We start from the raw sequence: 22,035 nt of genomic DNA on the forward strand, positions 1-22,035 counted from the left end.
TGCGTGTGCAAATTATGGCCACGAAAGCGAGGTCGATAAATCCGTGCGCCCCATCAAATCTGTTGTTAATATGCTTTTACCGTTATATAAATTAACAGCTTAACTTGATTAAGCTTCAGGTATTCAGGTATGGAATTAGCGCCTGGCGAGGGCAGCGCCACTCAAAGCGAATTCCTGATTTGAATGCATACTTGAGTGATTCTCTAAGCCAGCTCTCGATTAGTGTAGCAATAAATTAATGAATTTGATGTGTAGAAGAGCAAGCGGGAAGATTCTAAACCAATATCCGACATAAATATTCTAAATGGCGTTTGCTGTCTCTCTTTTTCTCTACCTATAAGAGATAAACTATACAGTATCGGCCGTTATTTTCCAGTCTCTCGTTCTTTTACTTTATATCAATAGTTTTCATTTCACATTTTCTCGTTCAGCCTCCCGCTTTACCTTTGTATTTTCTCTATCTCTAGTTATCTCGCAACTCCGATATCTCTTTCCGTCCTTCTCACTCTCGCCTTGTTTGTCACTTTTTCTCTTCTTTTTTAACATCTTTTTTGCCTCACTCTCTCTTTATCTTTCTTCTATTTTTCGCTCTCTTCCTTGATATTTTCTATTTTACTCTCTTTCTCTCTGTCTCTATACCTCTCTCAGTTTCCTTTCTTTACTCTCCTTTCTCCTTCTCTACCTCTTTTGCTCTCAATCGCTATCTGTCCCTCTGTATCTATCATTTTCTTGCTCTTTCTCTATCTCTATGACTTTGTTTCGCTCTCTCCTTTCTGCTCTTCCTTTTCTGTCTCCTCGTATCTCTATATGTCTCTCTCTCTCTCTCTCTCTCTCTCTCTCTCTCTCTCTCTCTCTCTCTCCTACACACTCTCTTACTGTTGATTTTTTTCCCATTAGACATTGGAATTCTTACGAATTACAATTACAAATTTTGATTAACCGTATTAATAATTATTAACAACTCATTGGTAGAAGAGTCTTAGCTTTAGCTGCTTCAAAATACTTCCCCAATTAACTAGAAAAGAACTAAGTTCAAACTTCAAGATCCTTAAAGAGAAAAGTTGCAAATGTAAATTTTTAATACGCTCAATCCGACGAAACTTGTTTAGCCAACTTCTGCATTTACCTAAGCAATCTCTTTATAAATTAACAATCTTCACAAACTTGCACAAACACTTGTTGAGAATGGCAGCAGCAACAGCGGCAGGAAGCATATTTTTAATTGTCTTGCTGCTCGCTCATGTGAATTACGCATACGCCGCGTGGCACCAGTCAAAAAGCAAAGAGCGAAAGGCGAAAAGCTGAAAAGCAAAAAAAGGGAAAAACGAAAAAGTGGCCAAAATGAAACGGGGAAAAGTGCAGGGAAGCGAAAGAAATGTCAACAATAATTTTTAATTAAGATTTGTTTTCATTTTTCATATTAGAGCGAACAGAGCACACACACACACACACACACGAGCGCACACACAGGCACACACAGCGTCCCAGCGCAGGAGTTAATTTGAATTTTATAGCAGTCAAGTTTGTGTAATTTAAGAGCCAGCTACAAGACGGGGCGTTGAGCAACACATGTTTGCCAGTGGGCGTGGCGAATATGCAACTACAGCATGTAATGTGTGTGTGTGTGTGTGTATGTTTGTGTGTTGTGCTTGTACTTTAGCGCTTTTTTTTTAGACAACTCTCTGCTTTGCAGCTGCGCTAGCGTATGCTTCAATGCGCACACATACATACACCGATATACACTCCTACACACACACACATATACAGACTCGCTCACTGTCAGAGTTTCTGCAGAACCGTAGACTGTCAGACAAGCAACTCGCATGAACTTTACATTCAAAATAAAGCACAAAAAGTAGAAGATAGCTAAAAAGAAAAGGAAACTTTTTCAATTTCTTCAACTGCATTTTGGGCCAGTCCCCGCCCTGCGGCCCGAAGGCCTCTCATGTTTGTTCTTTGCTACAAGTTAATCTGCGCCATAGACTCGACTTGCTAACTGTCTGCAACGAGTAACCTGCCCTCACTCTCAGCCAGCCAGCCAGCCAACCACCCACCCGCCCGCTGCCCCACCCCTTGCATCGCTGAACAGTTCATTTCCTTGAGATTTTCACAAGTTTTTGCTGCAGCAAAAGTTCTAATTTCGTTACATACTCAGCACAAATTACACATGTAATGCATATGTAAGCCCAACTCAAGATAGCCCACTCTCTGGGCAATTTCTGCAATTTATTAGGCATCTGCAGGCCTCTCAGCTATCAGCTCCATTACAAGCTCAAGTTTTATCGGACTTCCCAAGTTTATGGCGGCAATTAAGACTAAGCCTGGCCAACGCAAATGTGAAAATTTGGGCAAAAATTGAATGTATACATAGATTTATATTCTCGCGTGTATGTGTGTGTATGTGTGAGTGTTTACTTATTAAATTATGTGCTCAAAGTTTGCAACGCAAATGCCTTTGCTGTCTGGCAATTATTCCATTATATGTAAGCGACCTAAAACAAACCAAGTTCTGCCAGTCTCAGCCAACCACCTTGGAGCCACCCTGACCACCCAGCAGCCTCGCTGCAATTGCTGCACACACACTTTTCTTTTCTCTTCTGCAGCTTCTTGGGCTTCTTCGTGTTTTTCTTTATTTCTGTCGCATCTTCCATAAAGACGCCTTCAAAGTTTGCCCAACATTCCACGCAGCTAGCTAGGGGATGGGCAGCGCTGCAGCGGCTCTTCATTGTTATTAACATAATTGCATAAAGTTGCAGCTGAGTTGTGCAAAGTGTGGCAAAGATATTTTTGGGAAGACAACGCTTAAGCGCTTAATGCCATTTATTTGCCTTTGCTTTTGCCTCAGTCTCTGCCTCTGCTTCTGCCTCTGCCTCTGCCTCTGCCTCTGCCTCTGCCACTGCCTCTGCTATCGTTACAGCACTTGGCTCCTCTCTTGCTCGTTTCACTTCACGCGGACATTGCATACTTTTTGGGGCCCGTATCGCTTTTAATTATTGTGCCAAAGTCAGCAGCAACTGGCACTGGCCTCGTCTACTTAATTCTTTTTCTCGTCGTCTTGTTATTTTTCTTTTCAGTACGCTCTCTTAAGCTCCATTAATTTAATATGCACCGCATTTGTCCGTCCGTCTGTCCTGTCGCCTGGGTCAACGTTGCGTATACGCATCATTAAATGCGCCCAGGCACAAAGCGGGCCACACGCAAATTAAACTGCCATATAATTTTCTGCCCAGCCATGGACACGCCCGCGGCAAAAGCAGCAACAAAAAATAAAAAAGAAAACACACACTCACACGCACTCGCACACACCAACATTCTGCTGAAGGCCAAGAAAAACTGGGAGAAGATGAACAAATATTATGTTTCGATATCCTGTAAAATTTGGCATTCATTTGGGGAAAATACAAAAGTTTAATTTTATAGGATCGATCAATCAATTTTAATATAATTATTACTTTATTTATTTATTAATTTTTTTTTGTTTAATAAATATTTATCAGAGCGAGATATGGCAATAAAACATCTATATAGCCTGATATATATTTTACAGATTTTGTTTCTTGTTACAATTCCAATATTGCATATGATTGAAATTTCAAATTAATATTAAATAAAATAAATAAATAATTGAGTGGAATAAAATTTGAAGATAATGGGTAAGACTCTAGCTAAAATATAAGAAAGGTTTCAGCTCTTCCTCTCATACACTCGATTCACTTAGCTTGAACTGTAAGAAGATATTTTATGAGACTCTGTCCCTTTCTTTTACAACTGTCCATTTCTTGCCTGGTCCCCCAACTACCCTTCTCAGCCTCACGCTAAATGCAGGGTATTGCAACTGTATGTTTCGCACCCAGATTGAGGCGCTCTTTGTGCTATTCCAAGCGATTTGCTAGTCGGATCTAAGTGATTATAAATAAGAGATTTTCCCGAGACTTTGCAAGTCCACACACACACACACACACGCGCACACACACAGACTAATGGCAATGCGTGCGTGCGTGTGCGAATGTGTTGACTTCATCAAATTTCAATGCTTGGCCGCTCACTGATTTACTTGTTTAGGGGGCAGCTGTGGCAGCAACATTGATTGCGTCAAATGGGCCGCTAAATGTTGACTTTGCTTTTGAAGTTCGCCCACGACGGCTGCGCCCGCCCCCCGTTCTTATTCTCTTCCTCTGTCCCTAAACATGACAAAGCGCAACGGAAGCGGAAATGTCCGGCAGCAGCGCTTGATTTATTATCGGCCTCAATGATGGGGCGTGGCCAGCGGCAGAGGCAAAGGCAGCTGGCTGCATTTAAGCATTCGGCTTGTATTCGCATTGTATTCACTCGTTACTCACGCGGCATTCACTTGCCATTCACTCAGCACTAAGATTTTACTGTCATGTCATCATGCTCTTGCACGAGTCGGTGCCCCCATTTGTTGCACGCACCTCGTGCTCTGCTGCCCCCGACTGCTGCCATGACGCAGCGCCTAGAGCTGTGCCACAGCTTTTGGCAAATATGTTACAAATTCTGCTGATTAAGCAAAGAGCGTGGGCGCTAAACAAATTTGATTTAATTTTTTCTTCCTCGTAAATATTAAACAAAATGCAGAAAATTGAAAGAAAAAAGGCAACGATTATTGAATCACCTTGGGGAACTAATTTATGCCAGTGAAACATTTAGTGTAAACTAAACATATTGCATGAGGCTTACTTATTTTTGTATTTTTGTATTTTGTGTATCCTCTTGCTGTGTTGATGTTGGCCCCAAGAGTGCTAACAATCCGCCATAAATATTTGTTTCCCCATTTTCAATTTATATTTTGCATTCTGTATGACTTCAGTTCTATTAGATTGGGGACAAAACTTTGTTACTTATTATTCGATTTGTATATGGAAAATAAATTTAGAATGTATACATCACTCTCAATTGGCAATATTTTAGTCGACTTTTTAATACCAGATATTTCATTAAATATACTCTCAATTCTTTGACTATCATTACAATTTGTGAATGAGAATGAGAGATGAATGCAGCTACCATTCAAATGAGTAAGCTCAGTTATTGTTGCTCCAATTTATAAGCTGAACTGAATCCTTTTGCATTCAATTCACTTTAATGAGGTTTTAGTAAACTATATATGCATATGGACTTATTCATTTTTACTAATCATATATTGAATTCCATTTTATCGTAGCATTATCGAGCTAGATTAGATGCGATATACTTTGAATGAATTATGAACTACTCACAAACCAGTTTGCTCAAGTTCATCTAGTGCTCTTTTTGGAGCATTTCGTTCATTATTAGATCAAGTCCGCTCTGTAGACCCCATAGAGGTGTTCTACATAGAGAAGATTGATCGACTGCAGCCTTGTCCTCTTTTTTTTTGTCATTTTCATGATTGTAAAGCCGAACCCCTTTTTAATATTATTAGGTGGTACATTTGTTTTTCCTAACCCTAACTATGAATTAATGCACAGCAAAAATTAATTAGATAAATGATATATTCTATGTTTTCCATTTTCTTCTTCTCCCTATTCAATTTTCATTTCAATTAAACTCTACGAATCGCTCAAACCTCTCGAATGGGTCATTTAAATTTTTGATGAGCTCCAGTTTGCATATTTATAACTGTAAACGGGCTCTGCCTGGAGGTCATTGGGGAGAGCTGGGCATAAAATCGTGTCAACTGTGTCACATTTTGCAATATTTCAGCGAAAAAATCAATCAAAGGTATCAATCACAGGGCGCAATCAACTCTATGATAGGGGGCGTGGTCAGCGTGGGAGAGCGTGATAGACACATGGTATTAAAATTATTGACAGCTACAATTTATTATCAATTTCAATGGAAATGCGAAATGAAATGCGAGCCCAAAAGGAAGTGCAAATCAAACGACATACATTTAAATCAATTGCAGATTGAAAGAGGTGAATTGATGGGGCAGGAGGTGGGGGAGGAGCCGAGCGATTGATGAATTCGGAAAACAATTAGAATTTCAAATGAACCTAAGGCTGGCTGGCTTAAGGGTTAAGCAGACAGGTGAGTGAGTGTGCGTGTGTGTGTGCAAAAGGGGTTGTCAATTCCTCTCCGACTATTGCATATTTCATGAGTGTGCGTGAGTGTATGTGTGTGTGTGAATTTAAATTTGTAATGCCTGTGCTTTGTTTGCCTGTTGCTGATTTGTTTCTGCCATTTGCAACTGGCCCAAATGTCGCTCGACGCATTGTGGCCTTAAGTTGCGTATAGGACGCGTCGCCCCTCATAAATAACAAAATCACATTAATTTAAAACCCATTTCGCGTATAAACACAGACGCCGAGCCACTCGCCGGTCAGTCGGGGCTCGCTGCTGTTCGAAACTGCATTTTAAATTAAAATTAAAAGTTATAACGCGTCGCATTATCAGTTGGCTGCAAGGACAATGCCTGGACACAACCAGGACACGGCCAGGACACGGCCTGCACGGCCTGCCCTGTCGGCCTGCTTGCACTGGCCGTCTGCTGTTGTCATAAATAATAAATATTGTGTACGCATACAATTATGGCAGCTGCACCCACACACACACACACCATCACACACACACACACACATTTATTACAACAGTTTTGGCCAGTTTTTATTATTACTGTTTGTTTCGCCTGCGAAATTGGCCAGGTGCAAAAGTCTAAAAACAATTAAATGATTAATGACATTTTGCAGCGCTCTATAAGCAAATTTTGCAACTTTCATAATGCCAATGAATAATGTAATGCCAATGAGACCAATTGCATGCGCAGCTATGTATGCAAAGAGACGGAAGAGGGGCAGATAATGGCCGGTTCCGAATTAGCAAGCTTTTCGAAGGAATGGAGGCAAAAATACAATTCTCATGCCTAGCGAAGTCTTCATTTGCGATTTTGATATTCACAGCTAAAATAAATTGAATATAAAAGTCAAAGTTCAAGTAAATGTGAAAATAGGATTTCATTTGTATTTAATGTGATTCATAAATAATATAAGCCATAAAATTTTGTAAATATAATAGAGTGAGTAGGGTAAAAACTACTCCAATCAAGGCATTCAAAGGAAACATATGATATGATCAAAGCTGAAATAAGGAAAATTCAGTTGAATTAACTTAAAACCTCCATGAAAATAGTCGACTATTCGAAATAACCAAATGCATAACAAGAATACAGGGCTGTCCATATTCCACTGATCCATCTGGGAACCCTCCAAGGCTGCCCATATTCGACAGACCCTTGTTTCTACATACGCATTTAATCAAAGAAAAGCACAATATTTTTGACATTTGTTGACATCACTTTTTGAATATATCGCTCAAATATCTCTCCATAATATCTACATATATATTAATTTGATAACTGAATGTCCAACGGATGAGCTTATTCCTGCTCTCAGTGGCTCTCACCTGCTCAGACAGTGCTGTAAAAGCATCTTTCAGTCAATTGCACTCGAAAGAGTTGCTCGACTGCCGGAAAAGCACTTAATCGCGCGTTTTAATCGCATTTAAATTAAATTCGAGCCATAGAAATGTCAATTGAGAGCGGACTGTGATTGATTTTTAATTAAAATTACATATTTATTTATTTTTAATTAAGTTGATTGGCTTTTCGAGCAGCAACCGCAGCGCAGCAGCGACAGCACCAACAACAACGACGACAACAACAACAACAAATGGCAAAAACAACTACAAATGCTTAACTAATTTCCACAAAATGTAATGAATTCGTTTTATATTTTGCTTTATTGCGGGCCACCAAGGCAAGCGACCCGCACGCCCAGCCACGCCCATAGACAATAAAAATATGCAGCACCAATAATAATAATGATAATAATAATAACAATAATGATTATTATAATGATAATCATAATAATCGACTGCCTCAGCCGCAACTTTGCTTGCCACTCGAGGGACACATAAAGGCAGCCACGCCCAGCCACTAGACGCATCTCGCCTCCTTCCGGCCAGGAAGAGCAAGCGACATAGGGGCAGATGGAGCATGGTTTGGCTGTCCTGTGATTTGCTCTGATTTGCTCAGGCACGCACCATTTCCGGGCCGTGGGGCACAGCCCCGTTTACATGCGTACGTCGAGCCGCAGTCATTAATTTCAATTTTGTCTGTTTGCTCCAGGCTCCGGGCGCCGTTCTCCAGGTTGCAGGCCCTTTGCGTCGTGCGTATGATTGAAGGGTTCTGCTCTCTTTTGCGGCGCAGAGACAAAAATTATTTATTAACTTGCGTTTTGTATGCTTGGGGCACCAACTGCTGCGGCACGACTGCGCCTCTACGACTGTCCCAGTCTCCTACTCGCTTCGCCTTTCTGCCGCCTGCAGCAATTAAATTGCTAGTTAAGTTGACGTTTCCTATTGCTTTAAGAAATTCATATTCAGTTTGCTCCTTTTTGCTGATCATCTCTCTCTTTGCTTTTATCCCTTTAATTATTCATCTCCTATACCTTCTAGGCATCATCAATTCGTTTGAATCAGGAGCATCCTATGCCTATAGCCAGGACTCCCGATTAGATCGTTTTTTCTTGTTCTCTGTAGAAAATATAGCTCTTCTATAGCTATTTCACTATGTGTACTACCGCTTCTCCTGCTGCTTCTCTTTCAAAACTTCTTTAGTTGTTTTCTGTTTTTTACCAACTTCTTTGGGAATTTTACAATAACTCCGCTCTATCAGCTTTTTATTATTTTTATTTTTTTACTTTTTCTCCTCAGTCTCAGTCTCCACTTTTCTTCGGTTCCTCTTTAGCAATTGTTTTTTGGTTGTATTCTCTCGTCACTTCTCTCACTTCTGCTCCTGCTTCTGCTGCTGCTCCTACTCCTGCTCCTGCTCTCATGCTGCCCCGTCTACTCTGCCTTCCTGATTGCCTCAGCTGTTGCCCTTCGATTGCTCCAATTGCTTCATCCTTACGCTCATCAAGCGTTCTAACACTTTATGTGCCGCCGCCTGCCCCCTTCGATTGCTCGCCATCTCCAACTACTTTGACTCCACCTTCTTTGATACAGCCACTTGTCTCCAGCTGCTGCTCCCGTGGAGCTCCTCCTCCGCACTCCTGGTAACAGCATCTCGAACTACTTCTTCGATTGACTCTGCCACTCTGCCACACGCGTCGTGCAACGTGCTGTCCTGTGGCCCTTTTGCCCTCATTTGGTTGTTGGCCAAAATAAACAATAAATTAAATTGTCACATTTGATTGCTGCATGTGCGTCCTCCTACGTACCTGCTGCCTGCCAGGCATAACATTTTTGATATGCCCCATGTGGCATGCGTCAGTTGCCAAAATGACTAAATATATGGCAATACATTATGCAGTGGCCTGACTTTGCCAAACGCGTCTTATATCAATTGAAAGGTCCCCAACCCCAGGGCGGCCCCGAGGCAGGACCTCTCCCAGCCCCTCTCCACTTTTGCCGTTAGCCTTCGAGTTACGATCATTTACGCATTTATTTTGCAATATCATTTGCTCCAGCGTCGCCTTCTGTGCAATTCAAATTCAAGCCGCAGCCACGACATGGCCCCAGGATATGGCAAGATTTATGTGCGACAAGGACATTTTTCATGCTGCACAAAAATGCAAAACGCAAAAAAAACAAGTAAGAAAGCTCTAGTCGAGACTACTCGACTACGAGATCCCCTGAACCCTTGGAGTAATAGCTATTTCAATAATTTTTCGCGACTTTCAGCTTACACAGGAAACACGCACACACACACACACACACACACACACACACACACACACACACACACACACACACACACACACGCACGCACGCACGCACACACGGGCATACATACACACACATACATACACACACATACACACACACACACATACACAAACAATTACATACATATACACATACAAGCATATACACGCATGGGCGGCAGTGAGCGCTTACTATGAGAACTTAATTGCTTAATAACTTTTTTGTGGACGTACGATCTTCATGAAACTTTTAGATTATGATTATAACATGAATATGCATGTAATTGCTAAAGCACAAGTCTCTAGTATTTGAAATACGCTTTTTACAAAAGTGAGGGTGAGGGGGTGAATTTAAGGGTGGGGGGTTAATTTTAACAAAAACCGAAATTGTATAAATTGCATATAAGCATACATTAAAAATTTGGGGACTCTAGCAATAAAGGTGTAGAAGATATAATTTTATAACTGGGTTTCGATAAGGTTTTTTATCGATAAAAAAGATCGGGATGAGTTATCGATTTTTAATGATAAACTTGATATGCGCGCTGTAATTACGGACATTAAAAAAAAAATTGAAGTCTCTAGCCCTTATATCTTCTGAAATCGACGCGTTCATACATACGGACAGACGGACAGACGGACAGACGGACGGACGGACAGACGGACAGACGGACAGACAGACGGACAGGGCCAAATCAACTCAGCTCGTCGCCCTGATCAAGAATATATATACTTTGTGGGGTCTGCCACGCCTCCTTCTGCCTGTTACATACATTTCAACAAAACCATTATACCCTGATTTCCCATTGAAAATGGGTTCAGGGTATAAAAAGAAACGAAAATGGCAAAAAAAAAAGAAATCGTTCATTGAAAACACATTTCCACACACAGCCCGCACTCGAAATGGCGAATTCAATAAAGCATTACGTAATATTGCCAAGTCACACACACGCAGACAGACAGACACGCACACACACACAGCTGCATTAGTAATGCAAAGCTGGCCATGTGAGTGCAATAATTTACAACATTTTAATCGAATTAGAAGCAGACGCAGGGCGCGCATTGGGAGGGAGACCGATACGAGGCAAGTGAGTGAGCGAGAGGGAGAGATGCGGCAGATAGCAGAGGCGAAGGCAAAGCCAGCTGCAGCAGCTGGGGCTAAAGCGAAACCAAGAACTGTAAGACTTCGTCGGGGCCCGACAGCCTTTCAGTGCGCCAAGAGGCGGGCCAGAAAGTAAAATGCATTTTAAGTGCTGCAAGCGGCAGGCGCTGCATGTGGCAGGCAGAGCGCGGCGGGCAGCGTGTGGCAGTTGACGCAAGTGCCAACGGCTAAAGCGTAAGGCAACAAAAAAAGGAGAAGAAAAGCAACAAAAAATTGCAACAAAAAAGAAATTATACAAAGACAAAGCAAGAAGCAGCTAAGCGTTAGCATTTGTTTTGAACATGTGCCAACAAATGTTATTTATTGTTTTTGTTGTTGGTTTCAGTTTTTGGCTGGAAACGTTCGCTTAGGGGCAAAACTTGATGCGCCCTGCTAGACTCCGAGCAAAGCGTTCAAGCAATGCCAGCAAAGGGGAGCTTTAGTAATTGTTGGAAATTAAAGCCTTAAGCTGAACCCAAAGGCATTGAATTAATTTGATAGGTCTTTGATTGACTTGAATTCTAAGGAGTAAACGAATTAGGAGAACTATAATAATAAAATAATATTTAACTTGTTTGCTTATCAGTCTGTAATGAACATTTGAACTCAAATTTATATTGGAAACCTTAAATATTTATATGAATCAAATTCAGCTGTCGAACTAAAATATATTTTTAGATATACAATATTTTAATTTTATTTTAATTGGAGCAAATATCAACTTTTGCTATAGATTTGTGAATTGACATTTGATAAAAAAGATAAGAAATAATCTCTTAAAATAGCTTTACAATAATAATATATTGTGTATTAACTTTGATGAATGTTTCTTACCCAGAATCGGAATCTAGGGCAGAATAACTATACAACACCACGACGATTCGTTTGCTAGGAAATAAATTTACAGATAATAAAAAATAAATATAATGAAAATAATCAGATAAAAATAAATACAATATCTTCATAAACTTCAAATAGACATGTGAAGAGTCCATGGATACTACAGCTAGCTATGTAGTTTCCTTACTGGGCTTTCAGTATTACAAGACATCAGATTTACTTTAAGTTTATTAACATTTCGAGCATATGATAGAGGTATTCTGATTCCAAGACAATATAAAGTGATTTTGTAGAACTATAAACAGTTCGCATGTGAAACATAAAATAAAAGTATTAACCTTCTTAGTTCAAAGCCAATCAGATTAAGTCAAAGTTTCTTTTCGACTTCATATTCGACTGTTGTAAATCAAATAAAAACATAATTTAGTTGTTATTTTATAATAATTTTATTTTATACAGACTGAAAATTTTTAATAGCCCACCATAATAAACTATAATAATAATAACTTAGTTCTGAATCAGTCAGTGATTTGCTCTTACCTAAAACATTCCTATTATTCACGCTGCATAATATCGTTTGCAGCCAAAAGCTTTTAAAGCTCATTACGCTTTAATATACTTTCTCACATACAATTAAGTTCATTTAAATCTCAATTCTCCATATCCCTATCCATATCCGCTTCAGATTCAGCTGCCACTTTGAGCACCTCTTAATGTATGGCTAAAAATAGAAAATCCCATTGAAGATTTTCTCGGGCAGTTCAGATTATGCATAAATACATATATACGTGTTTTCTTTTTTTTCCCCTTCGCTCCTTTTTATTTTTTGTTTAACCAAAGGAGGACGCTGCATAAAAGACCAAAAGTAAATTGTCATAAATTCCAGGCAATAAATTTCTATTTGTTTTCATTTTTAGCCAGTTTCATTTGCTGTTCTGCACCGAGTGGCACCGAGCCACAAAGGCAGCCACAGCCACTGACATAGCCATAGCCATAGTCATAGCCATGGCCGCAGCCACAGCCATAGCCATAGAACACAATGCCAGTTATGTTGCCAGTTACGCTGCACACACACACACACTAACACTCACACAGACACTCATGGCCGAAATGTTGTGTACCAAATAAAACGTCAGTTTATGCAGCCGAGCCAAACGTCGGGCTATGCAACTGGCGCACATTTATTATAATATTATTAAGTATACGCCAAGTTTGGCCCGGCACAGCGCAGCGCAGCTCAGCGGAGCGCAACGCAACGCAACGTTGCGGGCGTATTTCATTGTTGACATTTAGTAACATTTATTGGGCAGCTGCACGAAACTTCTCTAAAAAAAAAGAAGGCTAAATCAATCAAATTGAAGCCCGGAAATAGGGCCAAAGAGTGGCAGTTGAGCCACAAGGAAATTCAGTGGCAGACTCATTTGTTTTATGATTATTGGAACGGCCATAAAAACTTTAATAGAGAATATTTGCTGCTCCAATCATTAACCTTACTTTTTCAATGTGATTCGCTTATCGTTTCGCTTCTTGCTTTCAAGTATTTATTTATTTATTGTTACCAAAAAATTAATTCTAAGTAACAATTTCTTTAAGTGCTTTCAAGTATTTCATCTACGAAAGTTCAAATTAGTTTGCTATAATAGATCCATTGGGTTCTCTCTCTCCCTCTTTCACAGCCTTTCCCTATCTCTCTTTCACGTTTACCTCTACTTTTTCCTCTAGCGCTGTCTGTCTCACTTATTTTGTCAAGTTGAAGTTTCCTTCACTTATGTTCTCTATTCTTTTGATTCCTTTGTTTTTCTTGTTTCTTTTTTTTCCCTGTCTTTATTATATCCACTCTTCTTCTTTGCTTCTCTTCCATCTCTTCAATGTTCTCTATTATTTTTCTCTTTGCTTCTTCTCTGCCTTCTGAAATGGATCCAGCTACAACTTCCAATTGATATTCGGCATATCACTTCGGCCTCCAAAGAATCTCTCTACTTTTTCTCATACTTTTCTTTCTTCACTTTGCTTCTCTCTTCTCGCATTGTATGTTTTTCTATCAACGTTGCTTTTTCCATGTGATTTTTAGGGCAGATTCTCAACCCGTCTGCCGCCTGCCGCCTGCCGCCTGCTTCGCTTAGCTATAATAAAATATTCTGCTCATATAAAAGTTAATGAAAGGCGCTTTTGTTCAGCGCGGCACTATTACATTTATGCCCCACTTTGCAGCAGCTGCCACGATTACGAATTTTAAGAGCATAAAGCTGTGCTGCTCCTGCTCCTGCTCCTGCTCCTGCTGCGTTTGCTTCTGTTGTCACTTAATGTCACTTGCTGCTAATAACTTTTGTCTTTGCGCCATAAAAAATCGATGTGGCTCGAGTTAGATTCACAGCTCGCAAGTCGCGCCGCCCACAGCCCGCGACATGAGCCGCATTACAAGTGATTGGTTTGACATGAGTCTGGGTAATGGCTGGGGGAGTGGCAGTGGGTTGGCTGGGTGGCTGGGTGGCTGACATAGAACTGGCTGTTGCTGCCACTCGCCTGTCACAAAATCCGCTAAGCGCCCTAGACAACTCGTGACATCTAATGAGCCGCCCGCTCAGCTCGGCTCAGCTCAACTCGGGGCCACCCAAAAGGTCTGGGTGTTGCGGCAGTATTTCAATTCTATGCATGTGACATGGATTTGGGGGCCAACAGTTGGCTTCTTCCCTGCTGTAAGCACTCGCAACATTATGATAAATAGGAATTACTTTGCTTTATTCACAGCTTCAGGGAGTCAAGATAGAATTTGATTTGAGCATATGTCGAAATATAGTTGAAACGAAATAGCATTAACAATAGAAATGAAATGAAATGCAAGCATTAACGTTTTGGTTCAAAGGAAAACTAAACATAGATAAGCTTAGTCCTTTGCGTCTTCCTGCTACTTGATAAAGTTAGCTTTAAAGGCAGTTCAGCGCTTCAGACTTCAGCTAATCTTATTTAGTTCTGCACATAAAGTCAGGCGAAAGCAAATGCAACAGAACTATTAACTGCTCATTGCGGGTGACCATTGCAGCGGTATGGCAACCCGAATGTAGGAAACGAAAAAAATTAAATAATAATTTGCGTGGCTTGTTAATGTTGTGCAGAGTGACATGCGAACGTTACATTATGGAATGTTATTATAAAATCTTGCCACAAGCACACAATGACATAAAACAAAGACAGAGAGTGAAAGAGAAAGGGAGAGAGAGAGAGAGAGTGAGAGAGGGAGAGAGAGAGAGAATTGGGCACTATTTGTATGCATTTAAACGACTCTATTTACCACAAAATGGCAGCGCCGCGAAAGCAACAACAATAACAACAGCTGCAGCTGTAGCCATGGCCCGTGCAACAACATGCCAACAAACAATGGCAACAGCGATAATAATAATGATACCAGCAACAACAACAACAACAACAGCAACAACAACAACAACTTGCAACCAGGATTTTAAAAGGCAAGCGCTGTAAGGACTATAATAAAATCAGAGACCAGCCTGCAAATACAATTTCTAGTGGGCGAGTGTAGCTCTGTGTGCATGTGTATGTGTGTGTGTGTGTGTGTGCACTTTACAGCTATTTAAAATTTAAATAATAGCGAAAAACCGCACGAAATAATAATAAATCATAGGAAATATGCACGCGCTACCCCCGCACTGCCCGCCTCATGTTACCCCCGACTCCTTCTATTGTTGTGTGTGTGTGCGAGTATGTGTGTGAGTGTGCGAGTTTGGTAGCGCGTGTGTTGATTTAATAGTCGCGGTCACAAACATTATGGCATGTTCATGATTGCCACACCTACCGCCCAGACCTCGCGGCCCCTTCTGCCTCTGGTATGAACGTGACCAGCTAGTCGCTGCTAAGAGATCCCTCCCCACCCCCTGCCCTCCAGCAACTCCTGTTTGTTGGCCATTATATGTTACGCTCACGGCTTTTCGTTGTTGTGCTTTCTTTGCCCGGCTTCTTCGCCGTGCCCCGCTCCTCGGCGCTTTTTATATGCAAATTCCGCTTTCAGCTTTATTCGCATATGCGCAGTTTTTCATTATTTATTGTGTGTTTAAACAGATTACGTATACGCCACATATGCGTGTGCCGAGAGTATGCTGAATCGTTTCCATGAGTGTGTGTGTGTGTATTGACCATGTGGCGCACCCACATCTTTTTGGCCAAGATTACAGCTGATGACGGTCGCAAATTGATTGTGAAAGCAGGTGAGAAAATGTTGTGTAATCTTTGCCAGATGTTTGCACTAAGCGGGACATTGACGGAGCCAGCGAGGATGGCAGCAGCAGGTGAAAGGCAAGCTGCGCTTAGAGGCCGTTACACCTAATAGCCATAGCTTACGTAGATATTACATTAGATTAGCCACTTGCTGTGCGATTCGTGTGGATGGAGCAGAGAGAATCGGATCTAACCTAAAGAGACGTCAATTTGGAGAAATCCAATTCGAAATTGCTTTATGGATTTGTTTATATGTATTTATCTCTTTGAATATATATAAACCTGAACGAAGACTTCCTACGTATTGCTTGCTGTTATAAAGGATTTCTTTTTATCTCTAGTTTAGTTTCCCTTACTCTTAGCATTTCCATCCATGTGGTGTATATTATTTGATCTAAATTCCAGGAATGGCTCAATTAGAAACTTTCCTCCTGCATCGCTGCCACTGACTTCAGCATTTCAAGTGCTCACATTCCCCAACCCTTCGTCTTCCCCGGATTCCCTCCATCCGCAAATAATGCAATGGCAAACAATTTGTTTTGTTTTCTAATGAATTTTCATTGCATTTGAATTTTATGTAACCGCAACAATGGAAAATGCTCTAAGAAGTGCCAAACAAAGCGGCAATAAAAATGCAAAAAAAAAAATATATATATATATATATATATTTATATATAAAGCAAACAAACAAAAAATAAGGAATAAAAATAAATAAAAACCCTAAAAAAAAGTAAATGTTGCATGCAACGCAGACATTTTGTTGCTGCCACGTTCTGCACTTGTGCATAAATACAATGGGCAAGAGAAAAAACTGAAACAGGAACGAAGAAAAGCGAAAAGAAACGTGAATAAAATAGAATGAAATGCAAGGCGAAACTTGCAACAAAACACAAGAAGCGACGAGGCGCAAAATGGCACCACAAGGGCGAGGGTAGGGGATAGAGTGGGGTAGAGTGGGTTAGAGCAGTCTGGTGGGTAGGGTATGCAGTCAGTCAGCCACTTTGGCGTATACGTAATATACATTTTGGGCAACTGAAAGAGAGAGAGAGAGAGCGAGAGCGAGAGAGAGTTCTGGCATGGTGTTTGGGCTACGTGCCAGCGCAGGCCAAGATATAGGTAAATGGTATTAATGGCTAGGCAACCAGTACCCCGTTACCCCTCTCACCTCGGCAGCCCCCCTGCTCGTCCTGCCCCTCTCAGGGAGCAGTTGGCAAGCGTAACACAGAAATTTTGCTGCAATGCGACTTTTTCGGCTTTGGCTTTGAGGCAAGTCGTTGCATGCACGTGCTGTATTGTTGTATGAGTGTGCTCGTGCTCGTGCGTGTGTGTGTGTGTGTGTGTGTGTGCCAAAAGCTAAATAACTGTTTTTTGTACTCAAATATTGCAACACAAATCACGCGAAAATCACAGCGCACAGTCGAGTAAAACTTTTCGATTTTCCCAAAGCAAACAAAGTAACAAGAAAAACTGTTGCACATAAATTCAGTTTAGCTCGCAAATTGTCTACCAAAATGCAGCAGCTTATGAGATCCTTCGGCCCGCCACCCCTCCAACCCCTGGCCGTTCGTCTCTGGCAGCCTTTGCGGCGCCTTGCCAATTGCCAGCGGCCTGTGGGCATGTGGGCGTGGCACACTCGAGCGTCATCAACACATCGTGTACGTGACTTTGCTAGCAAAAATTAACAATTTCATTAGTGGACCCAGTTCGTTTCTCCTTTTTTTATTCATTCTTTATGTTTCTTGCCAAAGGATCAAGCAAGGATGCCTGCTTGACGTTCTATGTCAGGCTGGAAAACAACACACACACATACCCACACACACAAAGTGGCTAAGCTGAAAGGAGTGCTAGATGAAGAAGCAGCAGTTGCAAAAAAATTGCTGCCACTTATCAAACAGACGCCATACACAGACACGCCCACTTCCTATTCCTGCCTGCCCTATGTAAGTGTGTCTGTGTGTGTGTGTGTGTGTCAAAACTAACGAGCCGCGTCGACAAACCCAGCACCACGCCCTCAAATGTGCCGCCCACTGCAGTCATTTTTACAATACATCTAAAAAGGCGCTGCGTGCTGTACGTGCATCAAGTGTGCTTCAAATGCACTTCATTGCCTCACGAGACACCCACACACACACACACACACACACCTAGGATATAGCTGTGTGTGTGTGTATTACACAAAGTAAATGAAATCGCACAAGAGCTGCGAAAAAATAGGCAAAAAATGGCTAGAAAAAAGCTGAAGACAGACATCAAAAAGCGACAGCTCAGTCGCCGCCAGCAAAGGGGGAGAAGGCGAGGGCACTATGAGAAAAACACATACAGAGAAAAAGAGGAAAGAGCGGGAGAACTAGACATTCTGCAATGGCCCACACACTCACAGACACACACACACACACACACACTCACACTCACTTGAGAATCAATTGCCTAAAGTAGTTTTGCTTAAATCGGATAAAGGCTAAAAGAAAAACTTTGACTCTAAATTTGAGTTTAACTGCCGCCGTTTTGGTCCACCCTAATGAGAAACCTCATGCAGCCATTTACGAGCCCAACCTCTATTATTTGCTATAAAATTATGGATGAGCGCGTGTCTATATAAATATAAATATAACATTTATTGTACAATATAAATGAATACATTACGATTATCCACATCTATTTTTATCGATTTTTAATTAAGTAAACAATTAATTAGCAAAGTGTAATCAATTCAATTAAGCAAGTATGCACGGTCGAATTCTTTTCTTCGTATTATATCAACTAATTTTAAAAATAAATAATATATCTATAGATTATCAATTATATCAAAGTAATTCGAATATGCTAGAAACTAAATAGATTATGGTCTATTAAAAATAAATCTCTCATAACTCAGTTTATCGATTTTTGATAATCGACTATCGACAAGATACTAGTTTCATATATCCCTTAATGTCCTAAGATTACTTTTCAACCCACTGACTTCTGCAGCATGCTTCCATTCGTGTCACGTCACGTCACGACACGCTAGCAGCTCTCTTAAGGATTCATTGCTCAGCTCCCACTTGGCCGCCACACTCGAAATATTTCGATTTATTTGAGTAGCGTGGGGAGGGCGGGCGAGTGAGGCGAATGCCTCAATGCTTAGGCAGGCAGAGCTTATAACGTGTCCCAAAAGGACGCAATGCAGTCATTTTTCGCCTCGCCCTCTGCCGTCCCGGCCTTGGGCAATTTTAAAGTCTCTGTTGTGTGAGCATTCAGCTAAATCTGTCAAACAGCAAATACAAACACACAAAATACAAATACAAATACGAAAGTACGGAGTACAAATCCCAAGTACAAGTAAATAATAAAATCAACTTGAAATTCCGTTCGGGTTGTGTTCTCGTAATGTGCCTGAAATTGATTTTCTTCTTGCCAGACAACCAGGCAACAGGGCCGCACAACGGGGGCAAGTGGGGCAGCTCTTAGAGGGGCCAGACGAGGGAGGCACACGTCGCTGGAGTGCATATCCTGCGGGTAAATATTTGGTCAAAATTCGTGAAGGTGTCGAAATGCTGTTTGAACTTTTTCTATACATTTCCTTTCTTTCCTTATTTTTCTTTTCTGAGCTCCAGACGCAGCTGGAAATGTTGTGTTGTGAGACTGAGAACTTCAAGAACTTCAAAGTTGAACGTTTGAATATTTCTCTCTTAAATAGACTTTTTGTTATTTTTAGTATTATTTTTAATGATAACCATTTATTAAATATTCCATTTTTTCTACTTTCATTCCAGATAGTTACAAACAAACTTCCAAGAATATCTGTTGAACAATTTAATCGTGAAGTGGATGTCTGAACTGCTGCTGCTACTACTTGTATATATGTATATATACAAGTAATATTTATGAATGGTAGCTTATCAGACCTTCGAATAGAGGGAAAAGAGAGAAATTGAGTCAAGACCGTAGTATCGCAAGTCTTTGGTGTAGTAGATGAATTCAATGTTATGGTATATAATCGAGATCTATTCAAATCTTGAAAGTTTGAACTGAAACATAGTTGTTTGATCGAAGGCAACAAAGAACTCTATACTTCTTCAGAGTTACACTTAGATATTGGTTACATAAATGCTTAGTCAAATCTAGAATCACAATGTAAATCCCCAGCCAAAAAGTAAGTTACGCTGCTACTTGCTAAAAATAAAGCTCATATATATCTTCCGATTAGAATATTTTTGGAATGATGGATCCCGCAAAGTCATCGTAAAATTTATAGAGAACAACTTGATTCTCCCCAAACTGCATTGATATCCCCTTTTTATTTGGGAGAATCTTTTCTCATCAAAAGTTGTTAGTATTTCGCGATTCGTCTTCCAGGCCTACTATATAGACGCCTTTTCGATAAAAGTTGTTATCGCATGTTTGTCGAAGCTCAAAAACTCTTTCCCAGTCAAGATAAGGCCTTACGCTGCTATCTGAATTCCCGAATAGATGCCATGACTGAAAATTATTACAGACAAACAACAGAGCAAAAATTAAAAAAAAATATATATACAAAAAAGTAAAGCCGCTAAATCAATAAAAGTTTCGATGGCTTAATACGAACCGGAAAGCGCCCTTGCGCGGCTCTCAATGCCAGTTGGCGACAGTCGCTAAGTCGCTAAGCTCTACAAAATATGCCGACATTCCTTTTCTTTCTTCTTCTGCCTTTTTTTTTTTTTTTTGTATTTTTTGGGAACTATTTTGTTTGTTCTGTGTTGCATTGGCTGGTTGAAGGCATTTTTATTGACTTACTTTCGAGTGGCAAACGCAAAACTTTTGCGCCCAACTATTCGCAATTTTTTTTCGCACTGTTCAAAGTGCTTATAATATATATACATGTATATACATATATATGAAAATATATATGTGTACATACATATATTTGGCGATTACAAATGAGATTTATTCGCCATTTCCGGCTGCATTAGAGGAAGTGCATTGCCAACTCGAGTGTGCGGCCATAAAAATGCCAAACGGCGCGTGGTTCGAATCGCGCACCACAAAACCTTTTGCCCACTAGCTGTGACACACACACACACACACACACACACAAACACACAAACACACATATTCTCATACATATATTGCCTGCATTTTTGTCGCATTAACCAACTATTTTCTTTGCTCTTTTCGTTTGGCCTGGACGAAGTTGTCAACGCAAATGGCGCGCCGCAGGACCACGCCTAATGCACTTTTGATAGGCGCCCCGGAGACCGCCGAGGAGTGGTCCACAGAGGGGCCGAGAGAGGGATGGAGAGAGAAGAGACATCAGCAGTTAGCTGAATGTCCAAAACAGCAGCCATTGATAAATTATCATGTGGACATCGGCAGAGGAGATTTTTCGAGCCGTCATCAGGTGCAGCTGCTTGATAAAAAAAAGATAGAAGCACGAAAAAAAAGGAAATTTAATCTATTTTAAATGTGGTTTATGGTACGGTGCGACCGGATGATGGTTCACAACGACCGTACAGTTTTTTCAACGGGTCGGTGGGACTTTCGTCCGTTTGTAACGCCATTTGTCAACGATTTATCAGCAAATCAGATATCAGCAATCAAAGGTGTTTATTTATGGCTTCAACTGTTGTTCATAATTAATTAGTTATTAATATGCGTTCAAACAGTGCGGTGTTTAATTCAATAAAGCTATCTAATTTACTTGTATATTCAATGTGTTTCATTACTTGATGGGCGGGCAATACTTTTAAGAGCGATATGAAAAAAAAAAAAAAAAAAAAAAAAAAAAAAAACTGGAATAATTTCTAACTTGATTTGATTGGCCTTGGCTGTGCTTGGAGTTTTACTACTTCGCTGACCAAGATGAGGAAAGGTAAGCAATTAAGTCAGGTAGCTTAATATCTCAGCAATCCCTAATGCATACGGCCTTGAGTGATACGAAGACAAAGGGAAAGCACTGAGCGCTGAGGTGAAGTTGCTAAAGGAGATGAGCCAAAAGATACTCACCACAGAAACTGCCCACACTGCGTCTTGCTTTCAAGTTGAGCGCAAAAGTTCTACTGTCATGTGCTCTCACTCTCTTTCGCTCTCACTCACACGCAGTCTGTAGACGCCTGCGCCCTTTGCAGTAAACAAGATCTGAGCAAGACAAGAAAAAATTGC

The 22,035-nt window shown here is 40.7% G+C and overlaps 1 long non-coding RNA gene across 3 annotated transcripts in view; it reads left to right on the plus strand.

The window, feature by feature from the left end:
* LOC108617450 (uncharacterized) overlaps positions 1 to 21,579 on the plus strand; it is a 75,626-nt gene extending 54,047 nt beyond the window's left edge. The window contains exons 6-8 of one of the 3 annotated variants that reach the window (XR_016270526.1): positions 19,671 to 20,050; positions 20,105 to 20,226; positions 21,068 to 21,579. This is a non-coding gene — a long non-coding RNA (uncharacterized LOC108617450). The other 2 variants (XR_016270527.1, XR_001916103.2) reach the window with 2 other exon arrangements.
* Positions 21,580 to 22,035: the final 456 nt, after the last annotated feature.

This window comes from Drosophila arizonae, chromosome 5 (assembly GCF_054131065.1).
Source record: "Drosophila arizonae isolate 15081-1271.41 chromosome 5, UAZ_ARI_1.0, whole genome shotgun sequence".
In the NCBI taxonomy this organism is placed as follows: domain Eukaryota; kingdom Metazoa; phylum Arthropoda; class Insecta; order Diptera; family Drosophilidae; genus Drosophila; species Drosophila arizonae.